At 36.0% G+C, this 22,963-nt stretch overlaps 1 protein-coding gene across 3 annotated transcripts in view; it reads left to right on the top strand.

The window, feature by feature from the left end:
- Positions 1–22,963, top strand: part of OXR1 (oxidation resistance 1) — a 451,782-nt gene that overhangs the window by 274,865 nt on the left and 153,954 nt on the right. The window lies entirely within an intron of this gene.

Here is a 22,963-nt window from a genome sequence, read left to right as displayed (position 1 = left end):
TCATCCTGGAGCACTATATTTATTTTAGGAGTCAATTAAACATAATATCTAACTAACAATAGGGTTCAATATTTGCTGTGATTAGGGAATACTATTAAAATGAGCAGAATTTAGTTGAAACATAATGATTGACAAAAGAAATGAGGCACAGAATAACCACTCTAAAGTTCTCTTTTTTGCAAAGACTTTGGATATAAGAACATAAATAACAACAACAACCACAACAACAAATTCTCTGTTCTTATACCCAAAGTGTCTGCATAGAAGAGAACTTTAGACTGGTTATTCTGTGGCTGATGTCTTCTGTCAATCATTATGTTTCAACTAAATTTTGCTCATTTCAATAAGAAATATTCCCTAATCACAGCAATTATTGAACCCTATGTAGCTGGTTGTTGGTTGGATACCAAGGCATAGAAACAACCAAAGTATCCTTCAATAGATGATTGGATAAAGAAGATATGGTGCGTATATACAATGGAGTATTACTCAGCCCTAAGAAAAAAATGAAATACTGCCATTTGCAACAACATGAGATTATTACGCTAAGCGAAATAAGTCAGACAGAAAAACTTGAGAACCATATGACTTCACTCATATATGGGATATAAACTGAAAGCAACAAATAAACCATCAAAAATCACAGACACAGACAAAAGTTTAGTGGTTACCAGAGGGTAAGGGTGGAAGGGGAGCTGGTAGAAGAGGGTAAAGGGGGTTGAATATATGGTGATGGAAGGAGAACTGACTCTGGGCGGTAAACACGCAATGCAGTATATAGATGATGTAATATAGAATCGTACACTTGAAGCCTATATAATTTTACTAACCAATGTCACTCCAATAAATATAATAAAAATTAAAATACATATATATGTGTGTGTATATATATATATATATATATATACACACATATATACTTGATATATATATATACTTTATATATATATTTTAATTAGTTATTTGCTTTAACATTTGTTCACTTTTTTGCCCACATAGGCTAAAATGAAATTCACATCAGCTACTTGAATTCTGGTTTTCATTTCTGATAACGCTCGTTTTAGACTGCTAAGGTCCCATCTAAGTTCAGTGTCTTAGTTAGTGAGACTTCTTCATTATGTTCCTTTGTTAGTATGCTAGCTAAGTTTTTTTTAGGTAGATTTGATTTAAAAGGAAAGGTTCAATAAATAATTCTTTGTACTCGGAGAATCACTCATACTAGGAGGATAGTTGTATTCAGAGAACGGGGAGGATTTATACGCATAGATCCTACAGCTTTACTTCTGGTGGGAGGCCTGCTGCCTCTGAGCTTCCCTGGAAGCAAAGGCCATGGCTGAACTCCATGTTGCCGGAAAAGCTGCAGCTGAGATGAGAAACTGGATGGTGCTTTATGAACCTATCCTACAGATCCCACTTCTGTTTATCAAGCAAATACATTTGCTCATGTCTCCCAACTTCTATATGAATATTCTGTGTGGGCGGCTATGTTTTCTGTTTTTCAGGCAGTGTAAATCTATGGACTTCAGGCCTCAACTATTGTTACATTAAAAAATTCAAAGTTGAGTTCAGTATGATCAGTCCTAGAAATCCACAGGGGCTTCAGACACATTAAATATTAAGTCTCCCTGATAGACAACATGTTGCAAATTTAGCTGCTCATTGGCCAGATGTATTTGTGAAAAGCCACAGAGCAAAAGTGCGTTGTGATCCCACTTATTCTCTGTGTCTTCCTAAGAGAGGGTTCAGTGACTCTTGCATTTGCAAAAGATAAAATACATAGCTTTTCTGGTGGATGGAGGTGGCCAGAGACTACATTTATCCTTAGATTTTCAGATATAAAATTCATTTGAAATGCAATATGTTCATTAGCATGAATATTTCATTTCTCTTAATAGTAGTGACGTTGGTGGGTTCTCAGTTTTCTTAGTTCCACGTGGTTTCTGTAAGTCTGAGTGTGGTCGTGGGAGTGGATCATTTTAACTTATCTCTCCAAATAAATAATAGTGTCCTGGGTATGGAAGCCTCTTTTATTCGTCTCTTAAATACCCCCAGCCGTGATCAGAGTGCTGGGTATGCAGTTAGTGTTTCATAAGCGTTTGCTGGCATCTCAGCAAAGAAAATTTTTCTAAGCCACAAGGAGAAAAAACAATTTTTAGACATATTTAGAAATACATTCTTATTCAAAGGAAATAACTCTATAAAGTCTTGCATACTCGTATTAGAAAGCAAAACCCAAAATAAACTTTTAATACCATTTTATGATATAATTTCTATTCTTGTATTATATTTTTAAAAAACATTACTATACTAAAAGCAAAATTTATTCAATAGTTACCCCTCCCCGCCCATCTGCAGTTTTGCTTTCTGAGGTTTCATTTACGTGAGGTCAACCATAGTCCAAAAATATTAAAATTCAAGAAATAAAAAGTTCATACGTTAACTCTTATTTTTCCTTAAAGTTTCAACTCAAATAGCGTTACTTTCAGGAAGCCATCATAATACCTAGTACTTGATATTTTATGCTAAAAATATTCTCTTCCCCATTACTATAAGCTCCCTGAGGGCCAAATTTATGTTCTATATGTCTTTGTTTTCAAAAATATATAGATACTATGCCTGGAATGTAGTAAACATTCAATAAAAATTCTTAAGTCTGAATTGCAGTTATTAATGTTAACATTTATATTATTTATATCTGTATTTATATTTTTATCATCAGTTTTCAGTGTTACAGAATATTTTTTCTTGTTATCCTCTCTGTAATATCCAAATCCCCCAATCCATGACAGCCTATCCATTTGAATCACCTGGGAAGATTTTTAAAAATCCCATTGCTCAGTCCTTACCCCAGATTAAATACTAAATCAGAATATCTAGGGGTTTGGCCAAGGCATTGATATATTTAAATAGCTCTTCAGGTAATTCTGTGTAAGTTATATTTAGAAATGCCGCTGTAAGCTAAGATTCCTAAATGTACATGATCATACACTATCCTGGGATGTTCCATGATCGTAACAGTGGTTATGAGCATTTTAATGTAGAGGTCCCCACTCCAAACCTAGTGAGGAGAAGAGGACTTGTAACATTCATCCAATGTGATTTTTTTTTTCAATGTGAATTTTATGACCAGAAATGTTTGGAAAATATTACAAGTCATCTAGCAATACTAAAGTTCATCTGGATTTTAGAAGTGGACGCTGAGGCCCTACTGAGAGACCTTTCCTTACGGCAGCAGTGGGAAAAGCAAAGGTATCAGCAGTGAACTTCAGAGGAAATCCATGGGTGAGAAATCCTCCAATGTCGTTGGCATATGAGTTTGGCCATTATTTATTCTAATGATTTACTAGAGATAGAGTAATGGATAGCCAAGGCCCTGATCTCACAAAACTTTTATTCCAGTGGTAGAGGGACACAAACAAGTAACAGTATAAATGAACATGATAATTACAGATAAAGCACACCTAAAAATAACTTTAAAATTGCCCAATCGTACATCAGTGGGTGAATGGGTAAACAAATTATGATATTATGTAACATGGAATATTATTCAGCCATAAAAAGGAATGAAGTGCTGATACACACTACAATGTGGATGAACCTTGAAAACCTTATGTTAAGTGAAATAAGCCAGAAACAAAGAGGTCACATACTGTATGATTCCATTTATATGAAGTGTGAAGAAAAGGTAGATCCATGGAGACTGATACAGATAGATGGTGCCCGGGTCTGAAGCAGCCAAAATGGTGAGCAACTGCTTAGTAGACATGACATTTCCCTTTGTGGTAATGAAAATATTTGGAAGTAGAGGTTGGTTGCACGACAGTGCAAATGCACTAAATGCCACTGAATAATTCACTTTGAAATAAAGTTATATTCACTTTGAAATTTTGTTATGTGAATTTCACCCCAATAAAAATAGTAATAATATTTAAAAATTCAATGTGGCAACATCAAAGAGAAGGATGGATGGTGGGTGGATACTTTAGATTGGGCCATCAGGGAAAGTATCTCCAAAGAAGTCATTTTATAATTAAAACCTAAATATAAGAAGCTAGTCATGTAAACATTAAGAGGTAAAGAATCCCAAAGGCAGTGGATAGCAAGTGCAAAGGCCCTGAGGTGGGGGTGAGCTACATGTAAGTAGGAAAGGAAATAAGGCCAGCAGAGTGAAGGAGGAGGAAAGTAGATGAAGTTATAGGGGAAGATTGGAGTGGGTCATATTGGAGCTCAGGGACCATAGTAAGGAGTTTAAACAGCCATCATGTGAACCTAATTATGTATATATTTTAAAGTCAGTATGTGTGAAGAATGGATTATTGGAGACAAGGTTAGAAGCAGGAAGACCAGCTAGGATGCTATTTCAGTGTAGAAGGGAAGATAGTAACTTAGGTTAGAATAACAGTCACAGAGAGAGAAGTGAATGGATTTAATAGAATCTCTTTGAAGGGCTTGTTGATGGAGTAGGTGTAGAGATATGAAGGCAGGGAAGAGGAACAGACAGGACGTTAGAGATATCTAAATACAAGTTTTCCCATTTTAGACAGGGCTGAAGTTTCTCATAGGAGGGGGATTTTGAGGAAGAAGGCTTGTATTTAATACCTCTCAGGCTCTGAAGTATCTGGTGGCTATAGAGTGAGTATTCTGTGTTTTCTCTTGATGATCAGTGTCAAGAGTATCTTTGGAGCTCCCTTAATAAATGCTGCAGATGACCATCTATTTCAATTATTAGTCATGACTGGCTTTGTTCAAGGGGTGCAGTAGGTGTCTCATCGAATGTATATATTTTTTTTCTTTTTGGCTTATCTGTGTCCCTGGAGCCATGTAGGAATTAGTAATCAAGATGAATATTTAATACAAAGATTCTTTGTGTGCTTTGAATTCTCCTGCACAAATGCATGGAGTTAGAGTAGAAATAAGTGACTGAGACAAACGTCAATGATTTTCTGTAGACGTCACTTGGTCCACATGCACTGGGCGCCATCTCCCTGCCTCTCTGAGAGTGTCCAGTGTATGAGCACCTGCTTCCTCATTATGGGCTCACTGGATGGCACCCCTTCAGAGGCAGTGCTGACCCCTTCCTTGAAATGCAGCCCTTTCCTCACCCTCCCATCTCTGATCTTTAATGATTGATGGTCTACCATCCTTGGGGAGGAAAAGCCTAGTGTTTCCACATTTGAGCTGCCCTGGAAGAGAGAAGGCCACGTGGCTCCCCCTGTGTTTGTCTTTCCTGTACTTCTTCAACAGCAATGCTTTCAGTGAGGACGTGGTTTCAAACAGTTGTCCTTCTAGGAATGTCTCTTGCAAGTTAATCTTCTTATTAAAAGCGTTTGGTAAGAAGCACAGCTATCACTACACTTTTCTAAGTAGTTGTTTTGTAACAATGGCAGATCTGTTTACGGATCTTGACAAAGGATGAGCATGACTCCTCCATCCCTGTGAAGATATATTTGTTCTTGCCATTGATGTTTAAAACGAAAAATATGTGAAAGTAATTTTGGTTATCTTATTAGAGGGCATTCAAATTTTCCATATCCATTACAAATAAGTTTGCTGCCTCTCTTTGAAAAACAACCAGCACCATGCTGATAAATATGGAATAATAAGTATTCTTGTGAAAAAGTGGTCTAAGCTGATATTTTTCTACTGCTTGTATAGAAAAAAATGAATTCTGCCTATACCAACTATGTGTTAAACTAATAGATGTCTAGATTCATTCCTCGATCAGTTAAACCAAAACAATTTGCCGGTATGTATTGTTTAATCTCCCCATGACTTGAGAAAGTTTTATATATATGAATGTATATATATGTATAATATATATATATATATATATATATATATATATACACATATATGTATATATGTGTGTGTGTGTATATATATACACACACACACACACACACACATGCATACACAGAGAGGTAGATAGAGATATATAGCTATATCCTTTCTTAACCTATTAAAGATGTGATCTGAGTTAAAAAATACTCTGAGAACCAGACATACTGAGTAAATTTCCTGTTCCAAAACAATCATCTATCATATAATGCTCTAGAACTAGATTTTTGCCACAGAGTAGCTGATGCCCTGAAAAAAATTGCCCTGATAAAAATGAGTTTTTTACTTCAAGAGTATATTTTACGTAAGCAGATTTTTGATGGGAGCAAATCTAACGTGGGTGCACTTCCTGCCATTGTGCAGAAAATGAATGTGCTGGTTCTAATTAATGATCTTAGGCTCGGTTTCCTCAAATAATGGTAAGGAGGTAAAGTATAATACAAACTAAAGACTTTCTAGCCTCTGTTTCTGATCAGCTTAATAAAACACCTTAGATCAAATTCTGATCTTAACTACATGCTCATGTTTTGAAATAAAGCTTTGCCACAGAGAGAGAGTTGACTGTGGAAATACTGATAAAGTTGGGGATCTGTGGGACTGATGGTATGTACAGACTAATAATATATTTGAATGTTACATTTGCTCACCTAACAGGATACCGAATAGAGTCTTACATAGTATAATTTTCTCCTCTACTTAAGGCATTTCTAAATTATTATTTATTTTGGCCTAAGTTCTGTAAGTTCCTCATCTTACTAGTATGATTTATGTATCAATAAAACCTTTCCTTCTGTAAATATAATGATATGATATATGATAAGTACAATATAACATAAGTAACATAAGATAAATAATGCAATATATAATATATAATATAATATAATATAAATTGATGTACTTGTCCAAAAACTGGATTATTATCCCATTGAGTGGAAAACATTTTTCTATGATTGGGGGACTCCCTCAGAGTAGGGTTTGAGCAATCTGCTGTGTTAGAAGAGTATATGAGCAGCATATTCTAGGAAGAAGAAATTGGCTATAGTGTGAAGCTGTCCATGCATCTATTATGAACCAAGACTTTGCCTCTGAGGAAAATTTGCAATGTCCATTTGGAAAGTAAGTTCTATTCAGTTGTAGCATTAACACAGAACAAAAACAGCAGTGGGAGTTCTCTTCTTTTGGCTGGAGATTGTTAGGAGAGAAAATGTTTGGGGAAATGTTAATAGATGCAGCAGCGGGAAATTCCCCAAAGATGCCAACTCTCTAAGCCTTGCAGCAAAATGCATATTCTTGAAAGCACCAGCAGTATCTGAGAACTCTGCAAAACATAGCATTAGGCCTGACCCTTGACTAGGCCCACTGGAGCCATCGTGGAGTAGAATTGTAAAGCAGAGAGAAGAGGAAAAGTATGCTGTGGAGAAGCAGAAGAAGCAGATTGAACATTCAGCATCCAGGCCCTCGTTACTTGACTATGGGCACAATTTGAAAGTTTGGTGAGCAGTGAGGTGGCATCACAGACCTGTTCTGTGCTTTCATTTAAGACTGGATTTAGACAATTCCGGGAAGAAAGGTAAAGCGAGGCCTTGTCGTGGTGAAGATTACAAATTTTTATGTTTACCACCATGTTACTGTCTCTGCATCAGACCTGTGGGGCCTAGAGATGAGCAGAGGCGTTGCTACCATATGACAGAATCTGTGTTCACACCCTGGCCCTGCCTTTATTGTCTGGGTGAGCTGGAAGAATACTGAGTATTTCTCCTCTAATTTACCTCAGCTGTAAAATGGGGTAATAAAAATACCTAGCTCCTAGATTCTGACAATTCAATATGACCATAAACAGCTGAGCATAGTAGGTTGTGAAAAGTCCTTGAAAAATAGAACATACAAAAGGAATTGAAAACTGATCTCAGCAAAAGCTGCACAGAAACCCCTTATTATGCAAGATGACCGTCTAATGCCACACCTATTTTACATAATCTTTCCTCACTGATTATGTAATATCTCTTTCAGTGTTGCTTCACTGTCACTTTTCTGTGTAGATGCTACACTCCTAAGTGTTCTAACTCACAGTTTCCTAACAGCTAGTCTGAGCTTCCTTCCATAGCCTCAGGCCATGGTTTCTGGTTCTCTCATCTGAAACTAAGCAATTCCCTTCCCTCATTTATTTTGTAACCTTGAAGCTATTAAAGTATTAAACCTGCAGTTTCCTTTTTTCCTAAACTCGTATGTGAATTGAATTCTTTTCTTGTGCAAACAAGTAAACTTGAATGCCTTCTTTTTTCAGTGTTTGCTCTAATTGTAGTTAATGAAACATTTGCCACATTGAGCCCTTCCAATTAATTAATTAAGATGTGTTTTTTTTTTTCTCTTTCTAATAAAGGATATATAACCCATTACCTGAAAAACTGATCAGCAGGATTGAAAGAGACGTTCCCCTTTATGGCACTTAAAACGATTTTAATTTCTTGCTGTCTTTAATAAGGTAACTGAAGCATGGGAAATAATTCCATACATAGCTGTAAGTTAGTGCTCAGTTTAAAATGAAAATTTAATTATATGAAGCATACCATTAAAGCTTATGTTACCCACAGAGGCTATTATTCTGGCCTAGGTTTCTCCTATATGATGACAGTGACTGACAGCCAACTCTGGTGATTAACATTTCCTGGGCTTGTTTATCTGAGCCACAGAATTAGCAGAAAGCAATTCTCAGTAAAATTACTGATTTGTGGAATTCTACATACTTATTGAGAACATTATTGCAAGGCAGCCTCTAAGAAGAGAAAGAAGCAAATATTTCCTGTAGATTCTACTTATTGAATTATCACATAGGATCGATTGACACCAAAAAGGGGTATTGAGACTCAGCATTTATTCTCCATTGCTGTAGGCAACTAAGGATGAGCAAAGCTAAAATGCAATAAGAACAGACCTCATCATAAAGAAGAGCTACTGTCCTATGCAGTGGTCAGATGTCACTCACATTAGTGACAGAGTCCAAATGTCACTCACATTAGTGACAAAGATCCCTGAAGATCTTTGTTGTGACTTGTCTTATATATTGTGCATTTTTATTTTTAAGAGAAAAGGCTCCATCTTAATTTAAAAAAAGGAAAAATCAATAAGGAATAATTTTAAATATAACTAACTCAGAAGCGGAATTGAAAATTGTACACATATCAGCAAACTAAAGTATGTTTTGTGTTACTATAGAAGTTAACCTCAATGATTTGAAGTCAGATGTAACTGGCTTTGAATTCTGGTCTTACCACTGATTAGATTTTTAACTTTGAAGAAGTCATTTGACCTCTCTAAGTGTCTATTTCCTCATGTATAGAGTGAGAATAGCTATCACTTCCTAGAGTTACTGTGAGAATTACATGATTCTATGACATGTGCTTGAGAAAAGCTTCACTCTTGAACAGACTACTCTGGGAAGTAAACGCATGTAGCCCTTTTGTATCAGTTAGCTACTGCTGCACAGCAAACCAACTCAAAAGCCAGTAGCTTCAAACAACAGCCATTTATTGAACTCACAATTCTTTGAGTTGGCAATTTAGGTAATGCTTAGTTTGGTGATTCTTCAGGTCTCATCTGGGCTTCCTCATGTTTCTCCTGCTTCTATAGTTGGCTCAATCAAAATAATTGGTTTTTATGAATGTTTAAATATTTTACCTCTATTCAAGGGTGACGTTTAAAATATTGAGCAACCACTTTGGCAGAGGCTTGGACTAATCGAGTGCAGTTATATTGCTGGGTCACTAGCCTGGATGCCCCCTGCCAGGTGATTGGCAGTCCTTTAGTTTCTGGATCATCAGTTGGTCTGAGGGGCCAAATAGAAGAGCCTGGACAACAAGGGAGAGAGCCTTCTAGGCCGGTGCGGTGGCTATTTATCAGCCAATACAAAATTTTTCTAACTGGCTGAATGTTAGCTCTGTCCCATCCATATTATAATCTTCTTCCTTTCCTTGTTGCCCCAAGTCTCTTAATATCATTAATACACTTCACCCTGCAATTAGCACGGGTGCCCCTATGCTAATTGGCACCAAGGGTACCACTTAATCTGTGTGTCTCTCCATCCCATCTCTCCTAAATTCCAGTAAACTCACATCAAGAACAAACGCAAGTTATATAAATTCTTCTTAGGAATAAAGCACCAGTACTTAATTGGGGAAAAGATGGTGGGAATGGATAGTTTGAAAAAAAACATATCAAGTATTTCAGTATTATAACAATCACATTTGTCAAGTGGAACCAAAAAAAGACACTTCTTTTTTTTCATAATAGAAGATAAAAGTAGTTGGTAGAGTTTCCCAAACACAATTCTCAAAGTGGGAGAGACATGCCCTATTTCAAAAGGAATCCTGGATTAAAAACATTGAGAAACATAAAACTCGAGGTAATGTGGAGAAATCTAGACTTCGAGAGCAGAGCCCAGGAGTCTGTATTTTAAACAAATAATTCTCATTGCCACTAAGTTTGGAAAACCACTGGCTACAGACTGTCCATTGCATTAAGGAAATACAGTTGTAAAAGGACACTAATATAATAAAGAGAGGGACTCTGGCTTGCTAAGTCAAATTTGAAATATCTCCGGGTTACAGAATTCTGCCGCAATAGATGGTTAGGGTTTCAGTCCGAGCCATTTCTTGCATAACGTAAACCTGTTCTGATGCTCCCAAATGTCTATTTTACTTCTCTAGTTGTATCAAGTTGGCCAGGATTGCTGACAGCAGGCATCCAGAGGTAGTTCCTGTACCTAACCTGGACAGATAACTGGTAGGCTCTTTCCTGAAGTCTTTGCTTGCCCTGGAAGTCCCTTCGGCTGAGCTGAGGTGTCGGCCTGAATGGCTTGGGCTCCAGATAGCATTAAAGTCACTGGCCACTCCAGTAACTACACAAGATGAGACTGAAGCAAATTGCAGGGTTGAAATGCAAGGAATTGCTTAAAAATGAGTAAATAAAAAGGATAGCGGCATTCCAAATGGAAACAGAAACTGATCTGAAAGAACCCTCAGTGGCCAAAGCTGGAACAATTTGAGTAACAAAATAAATAGGGAGGTTAACAAAACCAAGAAACAAACTCATAGACACAGACAGCAGTATGGTGGTTATCTCTGATATGGCGTTTCGGGGGGAGGATGAAAGGGGTAAAGGGGGGTCAAATATATGTTGATCAGAAGGAGGCTAGACTTTGGGTGATGAGTACGCAATAGAATATACAGATGATGTATTACAGAATCATACACCTGAAACTTATATTATGTGATCAACCGATGTTACTGCCATAAATTTAATTTTAAAAAAGGATGAAAAACCACAGTATAAAATAAATATACATGAGTCCATGCCAAAAAAAAAAAAAAGTCACTGGCTGTGACAAGTAAGACTATGACAAGTAGGTAACACAATCTGAGCAAACCACTCTACTTCAGCACATCTCTTTTTTTTTGTTCATTATGCTACAGCAAGCTTGACTTAAGAACTTGTATCTCTTACCTCTCATGTGATTATTTTGTTTTCACAACTCTCTGTCTCATTGGATGCAGGGAGGAGAGGCGAAAGGGAACTTTGTCTTTTATAAAGGTTTGCTATGCATATGGAAATATCTGGGATGTTGAATTTATTTAGATTCAAGACAGGTGGAGCAAACACTTCAGGTTCAGTTCCTCAGGTTTAAAAAGTCTGCTCATGGCTTCACCACATGTTCTGCAATTACATCAGCACCATATGCTTTTTTTTTTTTTTTTAACAAAGAACCCTTTTTTTTTTTTTTTGGTAAGATTTTTATTGGGGAAGGGGAACAGGACTTTATTGGGGAACAGTGTATACTTCCAGGACTTTTTTTTCCAAGTCAAGTTGTTGTCCTTTCAATCTTAGTTGTGGAGGGTGCCGTTCAGCTTCTAGTTGTTGTCTTTTCAGTCTTAGTTGTGGAGGGTGAGGCTCAGCTCCAGGTCCAGTTGCGGTTGCTAGTTGCATGGGGCACAGCCCACCATCCCTTGCAGGACTCGAGGGATTCAACCGGCAACCTTGTAGTTCAGATCCCACTGGCCCATGTGGGAATCGAACTGGCAGCCTTCAGAGTTAGGAGCATGGAGCTCTAACCGCCTGAGCCACTGGGCTAGCCCCAGCACCATATGCTCTTTACACATGCTGCCTCAAAAAGGGAAGATACTGATTTGATGCCATATTATCTTTTGTGATTACCATAGTGAGCAATAGGTTCAGATACACTTTTTTCAGTCTCATCTGTGTACATTGTTTTCTGTGAGCAAAGTGCCAGGTGATTCCCCAAATAAGGAGTTACTTCTCTGGGATTGGCCTGCCAAAATTCATTGTGATGCGAAATACAAATGCAGTTAAAAGGGGAACATTTGAAAGCTCATGCTGGTCTGTCAGACTAGTAAATATAAATATGCCACAGAATTTGAAAGCTGTGTCTATTATGGATCCCTTTGAAACACAAAGTATTCAGGAAGAGTTGATAAAGTTAATGAAAAAGAAATAATTTCTTAAAATAATTTCTGTGGTTCTCTATTCCAGTTTCTTGATAAATATAGAATATCTTCAATTAAAATATAAATACAATTCATTGCATGAAGCTATCTACCTGGACGATATGTGATCATTGAATAATTTGCTAACAGCCACTGAACAATGGCCCAAAGAAAATAGAATTATCACTTCATGATTCAAGTTATGATCATTTCTCTCTAATGCTGGTGGAATGTGTCCCCCAACAAGTTTCTTAGCATCCCAGAGTCATTGTAACCCCATCTATGATATGAGGGAATTAAAACATGATCTACAAGATCCTTTCCTGAACTAAAATTCTGTAACCTTTTAGGCCATTGACTTTATATCTTATTTTCGTCTGCCCTGCCAACCAAGTTAATGAAAGAAGGACTGACTTTGGACCCAGAATGAATTCAAATCTTGTTATCTCACTTCCTAACCGTGGGAACATGAACAAGGTACCTTGTCTGACATTCTGCATTTGTAACAAATGGAGAACACCTACCTTGTGGAATTAGGATCGATAAGGAAGTATTTGAAACTCCAAGTACAGACCCTTCATTCATAACTCGTCAGACCCTCATTAAATTCTATTTCTTTTCCCATCATGTATCATTTTAAAAATCTAAAATCTGTCTTTTCAATGAAATCTTGTGTCCTCTAGTCCCTGCAGAAAAAGACATAATCCTGGACACCACCCTAGAAGGATGTTAAAATACAGAACCACAGCAAATAAGACCTAAACAATCATTTTTTTTTTTTTACTCCTGAGTTATCTTGGTGAAAAGAATGATGGCCTCTATTGAAAACAGTTGTCTTGCCTGACATTTCTTTTTCTTTTTGTCTTTGAGGTCTAACATTGGCTTTATTTTTTGTAAGTGGAATACAGAGGGTGCCAAAAAATGTATACACATTTTAAGAAAGGAAAACTGTATTAAATTTGGAATAATATATACTAATAACAAAAGATAAATACAAGTCACGTTTGACTTCTGCAATTCGAAGAGGTGCTCAAAGTTGTTACCATTAGTGTCCAGACATTTCTGAATATGGCGAACTACTGCTTGAGCAACGTTGACCAAAGTGTCCCCTTGTGTACATTTTTTTGGTACCTTTGGTATATCTGAATCATGAGAAAGTGGCATGCTTCCTGTCTGATAGGAAACCTTTTCTCATTACTACTTTTTACCATTTTTTTTGTTATTGCTGACTTGTTTATCCCAAATTTTTAATTAAAAATAACATGACTATTTGTCCGTTACACAGAATTCTAGAGAATATAAACAAATAGAAGAAATGAAGCATAAACACACTCTCCAGAGAGAACTATGTTATATAATTTTCCAGATTTTCTAACTATATGTAAACTGTGTATGCATATTAACAAAATGGGTTGATACTGTATGGTTGTAAGGTAAGCACCAGAATATGTGCTCTGCAAGGGCTGGGGATGGGCTTTGATTTGTGCACTACTATTTCTCAGCATCTAGAACATGCTGATTACAGAGGACATGCTCGATATCTTTAACCTGCTATAGCTTATCATCTTTTTGGGCCAATAAATATGATTCCACAACATCAGTTTCAATGATTATATAGTATTCTATAGTGTAGATATATCACAACTTACTCAGTTATTGGGTTTGTCATTTTTGGACTTTGTTCGTTTTTGCCTATAACAATATTTTAATCAATAGCCATACAATTAAATCTATAGCTTTCTTCTTCATTATGACTTTGTTAGGATAAATTCTTAAAAGTGGAATTGCCAAGTTCAAGTAGTCTTCTCACAATTTTGAGAATTATTACGTATTGCTAAATTGCTCTCCAAAAGATGTTGTCAATTCACAACCCAGCCAACAGAGATTGATTATTTCCTTGCACTCTCATCGATATTCAGTGCTATGTTGCAAAATATATTTAAAAACCAGTTTTTAAATATATGCAGGTCATTGCATACTAAATGTTGAAAATATGCATTTCTGCATGCTATGTTACCAGCCTGGGACAGCTTTCTAAACTCTTATTCTAATACAAAATCCTATAACCCCACAAGGATAAAGTCTTGCTAAAACAGTGTAAAGAGAATCCTGTCTTGCTTGTTTCACTAATTTGGTTAATTTCAGAGCAATGAAGCAAAGTGCCTATAAGTATTCCATTGACATTCATATCAATACCCTCACTTTGACATTCCACCATTCCTCATTAAAATCATTTCTAGTAAATCATATTTTATATTTGGATAGTTTGACAGTGCCCATTTAAATTAATCCCACACTGTTACGAAACCCAGAAACACTGTAAAACCTTGTGAAATATTAGTAGCCTGTTCACTGTTCTCCCCTTATGGTATTAAATGTGAAATGTCTGTGAGGGAGCTGTTTTTCCAAGGTAAATAGATTACTATTTATATCTCTAGGTGCAAAAGCTTTGAAATAAACAGAACACATTGCAGCTAAATGTGGCCTTACATAATTTTCACTGCGTTCTTTTTTATTATTATTAGTTTTAGGTGTACAAAGCTACATAACAGTTAGACATTTGCAACCCTCACAAAGTGATAACCACCCACCCAATCTACTACCCCCTGACATCATATATAACTGTTACAATATCATTGACTCTATTCCCTATGCTGTACTCCACATCCCGTGACCATTATATATATTTATTATTATTTTTTTTAATTATAGTTGACATTCAATATTATTCTATTTCAGCTTCAGGTGTATAGCGCAGTGGTCAGGCATCTACAATCAATGAAGTGATTCCCCCTGATAAGTCCAGTGCCCATCTTGCACCTTACATGATTTTTACAACATTATTGATTATATTCCCCATACTGTATTTCATATCCCTGTGACTACTAATTTGTACTTTCTAATCCCTTCACTTTCTCCCCCACCCCCTAACCATCCTCACATCTAGCAACCATCAGTTTTTCTCTATATCTCTGAGGCTGTTTTTATTTTGTTTACTCGTTTATTCTGTTCTTTAGATTCCATATGTAAATGAGATCATATGGTATTTGTCTTTCTCAGTCTGACTTATTTCACTTAGCATAATATTCTCTAGGTCCATCCATGTTGTTGCAAATGGTAAGATTTCATTCTTTTTTATGGCCAAGTAATACTCCATTGTATAAATGTACCACAGTTTCTTTATTCAAAAATCTATTGATGGGTATTTTGGTTGTTTCCATATCTTGGCTATTGTGACTAGCACTGCAGTAAACATAGGGGTGCATATATATTTTTTCGAATCAGTGTTTTGATTTTCACTGCATTCTTGTCAGTGCATGTCATGGTGTGACTTAGATGGTTTGATCTGAATTTGACCCCCAGCCCTGATACTTGCTCACATTTTTATCATCCACTCTTATGTGAACAATAAATCTGATGATATCTAGTTGTGCTTCCTTATGTTCTCTGACTGTGACATTTAGGAAAATCATTAATGCTGTTTCCACTGTGTTTGCCTCTCCAGCCTTGAAAATACCCTCCCATCTTGAAGATATTTCTAGAATATATAGTCCTGGAAGTCTAGAGCCAATGGCTTTGTACTTTCTATATTGCATAGAGTTCAATTTGATGTGATCAGTTAATGATTACCAAGAACTTTATACACGATTTTGCTTTTTAAGTACCTTGAAGAAGCACAGTTGTCAACATGAGCAATTAGCAAGGACGCTGGGTGCCAGTGTGGACATTTAGAGAAAAGAGGGGAGTGAGAATTTGAAAAGAAGAGTTATACAGGGTGTTGAGAGAATATATGGGAAACTTGAACTTGAGTGCATACTAGAAAGAGATGATATAAAACTAAACCAAGAAGCTGGTCTCCACCTATAGGGGAAGGAAGTTATTATGGAAAAGAAAGTTGCCAAAAAATCGAAGGATAAGTTACAATAGGAAAACAGAAGAATAGCCAAGAATCATGCTTTAACAGTAGAGATAGATGTGAACTCTGGGAATCTGGCTAGCTTAAAGAGATGGGGAAGAAATCTGAAAATAGCTGTTTGATAAAGGATCATTTGAAACATGCAATGCCTACTGAGGTTAAAGATGGGGGAAAACAGTTACTATTGTCAGACTGTTCAAATTAACACGTTCATGTTTTCCTCATTGTCCAATTTCAGAGACATTGAAGTTATTTCCAAATGCTCTGAAAATTTTCAATTTTTCCAAAGCAAAATTGTAATTCTTAAAATGTTATACAAATGTATAGAGACAGTATCTAGTGTTTCAAAAGCTCACAGATTAAATGATATCTCCATTGACCTTTTTTATTCGCTTGGAGTTTATTTCTCATCTAAAGCAATCTAGTATAATGGAAAGAGACTGAGCTTGGAGATTCAAGTGCCAACAGCTGGATTAACTGCTGTGTGACCTTAGAGATTTTATCTTCTCTGAACCTCATTTTCTGTATCTATTAGTGGAGACCTTATCTTCTTAGTTTTGAGAACTAAATAAGATAGTGTACATTAAATGGCTGACTCAAAGTAGACAGAGAATGAATGTAGATTTTTTTCCTACCACCTTTCCATGAAATATGAGAAGGGTCTGCAGAGGTTTATGAAAGCGAACATACTGTAAAATCCTATAAATAAGTTAATAAATGAAGGACAGTCATTAATTGAGGGGATTGGTGTTATCAGGATGGCAGATGAAGTTAGTGTTGGAGTTAGCTCTGAATTTGTCTCGATTCCTTGCTGTCAGGATGCTTTTGCTTACAAGCAACAGCAGACCTATCTCAAATAGAATTAAACAATAAAAGAAATTCATAGGCACATATGACTCTAAGCAGACTTGTGATCAGGCTTGATCTATCTACTTAATGATGTGGGGGGGGATCCATTTTCATGCTCACTCCATTTTTGGACTCTGCTTCTTTAGTTCTAAACTTAATTCTGTGCATTCTTCCTACCTCTTGGTCCCTAGATGTCTACCTTGTTCACATTCAGATTTCTTTAGAATTAAGATGCCTGATCTAAAGTAACTACTGTGAATGTTTGAGAGCCTGAATTTCATGCATGCGATCTCATTAATATCCAGCAAAGAAGAGTACATTTTTTTCATTCTCAGACAAAAATCCTGAACTTTGGTCTAAATAAATCTACTTACCCACCTTTGTCTTAATAAGTGTGGCTGGAGATATGGGGTTATGTCTGTTAACTTAGTTCTGAGCCATGTATTCTACTTTTAATTCAGAGGTCCAGCCAGTTACCCTTGAAGCAGCACATGGCCTGCACTGGTCAGGGGTGGAACCGGTGCAGAAATGGGGGTGCTGTTACCAAGAGTAAGAAAAATATATGCTGGTAGGCTAAAAGGGTGGATAGCCACCAAAGTAGCTACAACTAAATGAGAAATATTGGATTTTATAGATAAGTGTGTGTACATATATGTATATATTTGATAAAAAAAAAAGGAAGCTTGAAGTTTATCTTACATTTCCAGAAATTAAATTTGGGGAAGATTTTATTGAATTGGGTATTGTCTGAAAAAAGAAAGATACTGTTTAACAATGTATTTAGTAATACTTCTGCTCGACTAGGTCAGAAACACCAAATACTAACTTTTTAGATACATAATTTGTTTTCTGATGTTTTAGTTTAATGGGAAACATGATTTGGAAAATCTAGAATAGATTCTTAATGTACCCATCAGTTTTTCAAATAGAGCCATTTTAAGTGTTTGAACAGTATTCTGTTTCTGTCAATTCATGATTTAGGTCTCTAAGAAGGGACTGTAGTACAGCATTCTAAGATTAGAAACAAGGCAAGGTGTTTTTATGCTTAAGTTGTGAAATCTGAAGTACCTGACATTCTGTTGTGAACAGTTGAAAACTTGACTCTCATGTGAGCCCTGGTGTGGAAAGTCACGTGGCCTGAAAATGCTCCCAACATTAACCTAATAAACACTTTGTATTTTCTCCAACGACTAAGTCTGGGTCACATGACATATAATGAGTGATTTTTAATTAAGAAAAAATAAAGACATTAATTCTTAGATGAAGCTGAGATGGCTTCTGGGACATTTGGTTTCAAGTAGCATGGCAGTCTGCCCCCTCGAATAGTTATATTGGCCTATAGATTGGGTTATTTAAGATTCATTATTTAAATGTTAGGGAATGACTACTAAGTATAGTGATTTTAGTTTTGGTGTAATTAATGATGAACTAATCTTCTAAAAGTTTTCAACTAAATCCAGCTGCTTCTGCCAGATCAAAGCAGCAGTATGTTAACAAATGAGTATGTTCGCGTACTAATTTGGATGCTATCATAAAGGCCAAAAGATTTTATTTTTGTCCCATGCAGTAGTCCCAGGGTAAGTAGTCCTGGGCAGGACTTGCAGTGTCAAGGGTAGAGACTCCTAGTTCCTCTGGCATCACTGATACTCAACTCCCATCTCTTGGTTTAAAAAGCTGTCTCTAAAGTTAACTCCAACATCTGCATTTCAGCCAGTGAAAGAGGGGAAAAGGAAAAATAGGCACAGAACTTTCCTTGTTCTGTGACCCAAAAGTCACATTGCTTCTGTTCATTTCTCATTGGCCAAAAACTATTCTCATGGCCACGCCTAGAATCAAGAAAGGCTGGGGGATAACATCTTTTGATGGACAGCGTAGTGCCCGTTAAATTTTCTATCTCTATAGAAGGCAAGTACAGTCATTAAGGGAAGTAACAGGCTCTGGCCCTGAGCCTTTGAAGAAAGGAGGCTGCTTACCTTCCTATGCCACAAAGCTAAGGTGCATTTTTATAGTCCTCCCAACTAATGTACCAGGTTGTCCAAATGTAAACTGTCATGGACAGAATTTAAGATTCTTCTACATGGAATTAACATTTCTCCTGCAGTTACCATGTGTTATAGAATCCAGCATTGAAAATACTTACAACATGTACTATTTGTTTCTGATTTTTTAAAATGCATATTTTTGAAAGTTTGGAAAATACAGAAAAATATAAAGAAGTTAACAATCAACCGTAATTCCATTAGCGAGAGATAATAACATTGTTAAGAGTTTGGTGCATGTCTTTGATGGCTTTTCTCCATGAGACTTTTATATGTACATACTTGGACACAGTTTTGTGTTTTTTAACTTGATAATATACCTTTTTCTCACCTTATTGAAATGTGATTCTAAATATCATTTTTAATGTTTGCATTAACTTGTAGACGTACCAGAATTTTATTCAGCATCTGGCTAATATCAGATATTAGAGCTTACAGTCTTTGTTGGTATTAATAAGGCGACTATCAGCATCATTGTTCATAAATTTTTGTCTGCATTTTGAATTATTACATATAATCTTAAAGTGAAATTGAATCAAAGAGTAAGGACATTTTAAAACTCTAGATCTATATTGCAAAATTAGTTTCCACAGAGGATTGTGAAAATTTCTCTTACTAGTTCTTCTCGTCTCACTTGATTATGTGAAAAAGGATATTCTCAGGCCCTTGATGACTCATGAGCCTGAGTACATCTTGACATGCACCAGCAATGTTTTCATCCCTACCTTACATTCTGTTATTTTGATTATTTATTCGTCCCTTGTTTTTATGCAAATATGAACTGTCATATGCCCAACTGTGTTAGAAACTAAAGCAGGTACAAAGTGAATGCATATCTCATTTAATGGCATCTACATTGAATGACACCAACCAATTTGATTCAGCCAAGAATCTCCAAGAATTTTTGTTTTAAGAGTGGGTATTGAATTGCTAAAATAAATGCTGCCTCATTTACGTGACAAAGCTCATGCAATTTTCTAAGAAGGGCAACTTCAAATTCTCATTTCAAAGCACATTAACTCTGAATTTAGATAAAATCCTAACACATTTGATTATATAATTTCCACGTCCATGGCAGATTAAAATTAGAAAAGAGCAGTAGATGCATTAACAACAATAATGGTAGCTGAGAGATCAACAAAGAGGAGCGAAGGAGAGATTTGGTGTTGTTTATAACACACACGCACAAACAACAACCCGAAATTCTGTTTTTAAAAGTTGTGACATATTTTATAACAATAGTGTTTAATTAAATTATGGCTCACTTATTCAAAGAATATTAAGTCCTTACATATTATTTTCACAAGGAGTTTAATATCACAGAAAAATACCATTTATATTAAGAACAAAACTGGATATAACTTTGAACATAGAAATTGATCACAAACATGACTTCAAAAATTGAAAAGAGACGTCTTGGACAGAAATGCACTAAAATATCAACTATGATTTGTTTGGGGTGCTAAGATATTTTCTCTACTTTTTTTCTGTATTTTCTAGATTTTCTAAAATATATATATGCATTACTCTAATAAATGTTAAAATTATATTATTTTAAGTAATAGTGTGGAGATTTTAAGAATAGAAATTAGTATTTTTGACTATATTAGTAACATATGGAATTATGTAATAATTTGTGCTTATAATGGTAGCTAAGTTCATAGGAAAAGATCAAATTTGGTTCCACAGATTCTATTGCAGAAAACCTGGAAAAATTATAATCTGTTTTCAAAGATTTTTATCCATAGTAAAAATAAACATGCAGTCTTTGTAAAAATAAAATGGTAACCAGCAAAGATGCAAAACACGTAATTAGGAGTGATTTTTAAAAATCAATATTTAGGCAGTAATCTGTTGGGGATGTCTCTTGGGTGCTATTTAGATTATTTGTTGTATAAAGTAATGACCATAATGACTGACATTAGAAAGAAAATTCTTAGGTAAGTCAAACATAATTATGTATTTAGACAGAGTGATCATGCTCTATAAGTAATATTGTAGGTATTTTGAAAATTAAAATTGCATTTCAGGCAAGTAGAACTTCAACAATTTAAATCAAAACAGTAACATTTTTTCATATATACTAATCTTACATATAGGAGTGGAATGTTTATGTAAATTGTTTTTGTAGCATTTCTTCAGTGTAAGTTATTTTTCTTTGTATTTTGGGAGAGTAGCTTGTAACTATTAATACTTTTACTTAGAAGAATTCATAATATTTTCCAGAAAATTATTAAACGTATGAAATACGCCCTTACATGTTACCTTGAAATAAATCATCTGCAGATTTTCTATACTAATCACACGAATAACTCAAGTACATGATTTCCTTTATTAAATGGTTAATTACATTGAACATATTGCTACACGTGCCAGTGTGTAGGCTATTGTCTCTCAGATCCAAACCTACCCTTCTCAGCTCAGCTTTGTGATGCTGGGCCTGGCTCTATGGCAACCAAGTTTCTGCGTTGTTGCCAGGTGCTCCTTGGTCTCTGCCCCTGGCAGGCACTATAGGGAGACCTCAAGGCTGGAGCAGAGAGAAGGAACTCCTTCCTGTCCACTGCCATTCCTGTCACTATCATTCTAGTTCCCCTTCCTAGTTTTGTCAACCAGGGTTCATTCCAGTATTAACTCTTCTCTAAGTTCCTATCCCATTATAATTCCAACCATTTCCTTTTGCTCCCCAGCCCTGGAGTTAGTGTATGCTTTTTGCATTTGCTATTTTTGTGATAACTTAGTGTTATCAACTTTGTAACTAAACTATACTTTATAATTATGTTGTGTCTCCTGGCTCCACTGCCTGATACAACATAAATTCCTAAAGCAGAAATACCTATATTGGTAGAAATAATTTTCCTACTAGTTAATGTTAGCAGTTAATACAGATACATACATGTAGGTACCTCTGAGTTCCATCTGAACTTTGTTTACTCTGCAAAGAACTGAGTTCAAATGAGAACCACGTAGTTCTATGTGGTTTGGGGATACAGACCATAGTCAATTCTTCTCATGCACCCACATACCCACATGGCTTCCTTATCAACGTCTTAAGGAATTAAACATTTACTATATATACTCTGTGTGTGTGTGTGTGCATGTATATATAGTAGTAAAAATGTGATGAAGACAGGAAGAATGAACACATTTAATGTGCTTATAAGATAGATCAATTGTTAATTTGTAAAATAGACTAATTACATACTCTCATTTGCATCTGAGTTCTGGACTCTGAGTACTAAATTCATTAGTTAGCAAAATACTTAGAGCACCTAATTACATGTTCATCAGCTTAAAAGTCTTTACATGCTGTTCGCTTTGTTTTTATCAGCAGGTTTGTCCCAGGCTTCCCACTACCTGGTTCCTGCCATTGTCTGAACTAAACCACTGCTATAGTAGCACCTTTGACCTGAGTTACCACCTAGAGAATCTTCTCAACCTTTTTCTTGCATTGAAAGAAAGTATACCAAACCCTCTTGAAATAAATGCCATAAACTGGTGACTTAGACTGATCTCTCATAGCTCCTGAAATGTTTGACTCCCTCCTCCTTTGCCTGATTTTGATTCCAGAATTTTTGAGCTGGCTGGGTTCCTAGCTTGCCCCAGACCACATTCCTGGCTTACTGTTTGGTTTTTGTTGTAGTTCCCTATTTATGGCTGTGGTTAGTTATACAGTGATTGCTTGAAACCCATCCCTTCCTGTCTGACGTCCAATAATGGCAGTTCCTTGGCACATGAAACTCCTCAATCTTCTGGTTCGCCTGTGTGTCCTTTCATCTTACCTGAGGCCAGGGTTAGTTAGCCCTAGTCTTGCAGCTTCTCAGGCT

This window comes from Rhinolophus sinicus, chromosome 6 (genome assembly GCF_057876585.1).
Source record: "Rhinolophus sinicus isolate RSI-liver-muscle chromosome 6, RSI-T2T, whole genome shotgun sequence".
In the NCBI taxonomy this organism is placed as follows: domain Eukaryota; kingdom Metazoa; phylum Chordata; class Mammalia; order Chiroptera; family Rhinolophidae; genus Rhinolophus; species Rhinolophus sinicus.
Note: the sequence above shows the minus strand (reverse complement) of the source record. Positions and strands in the feature narration are given on the sequence as shown.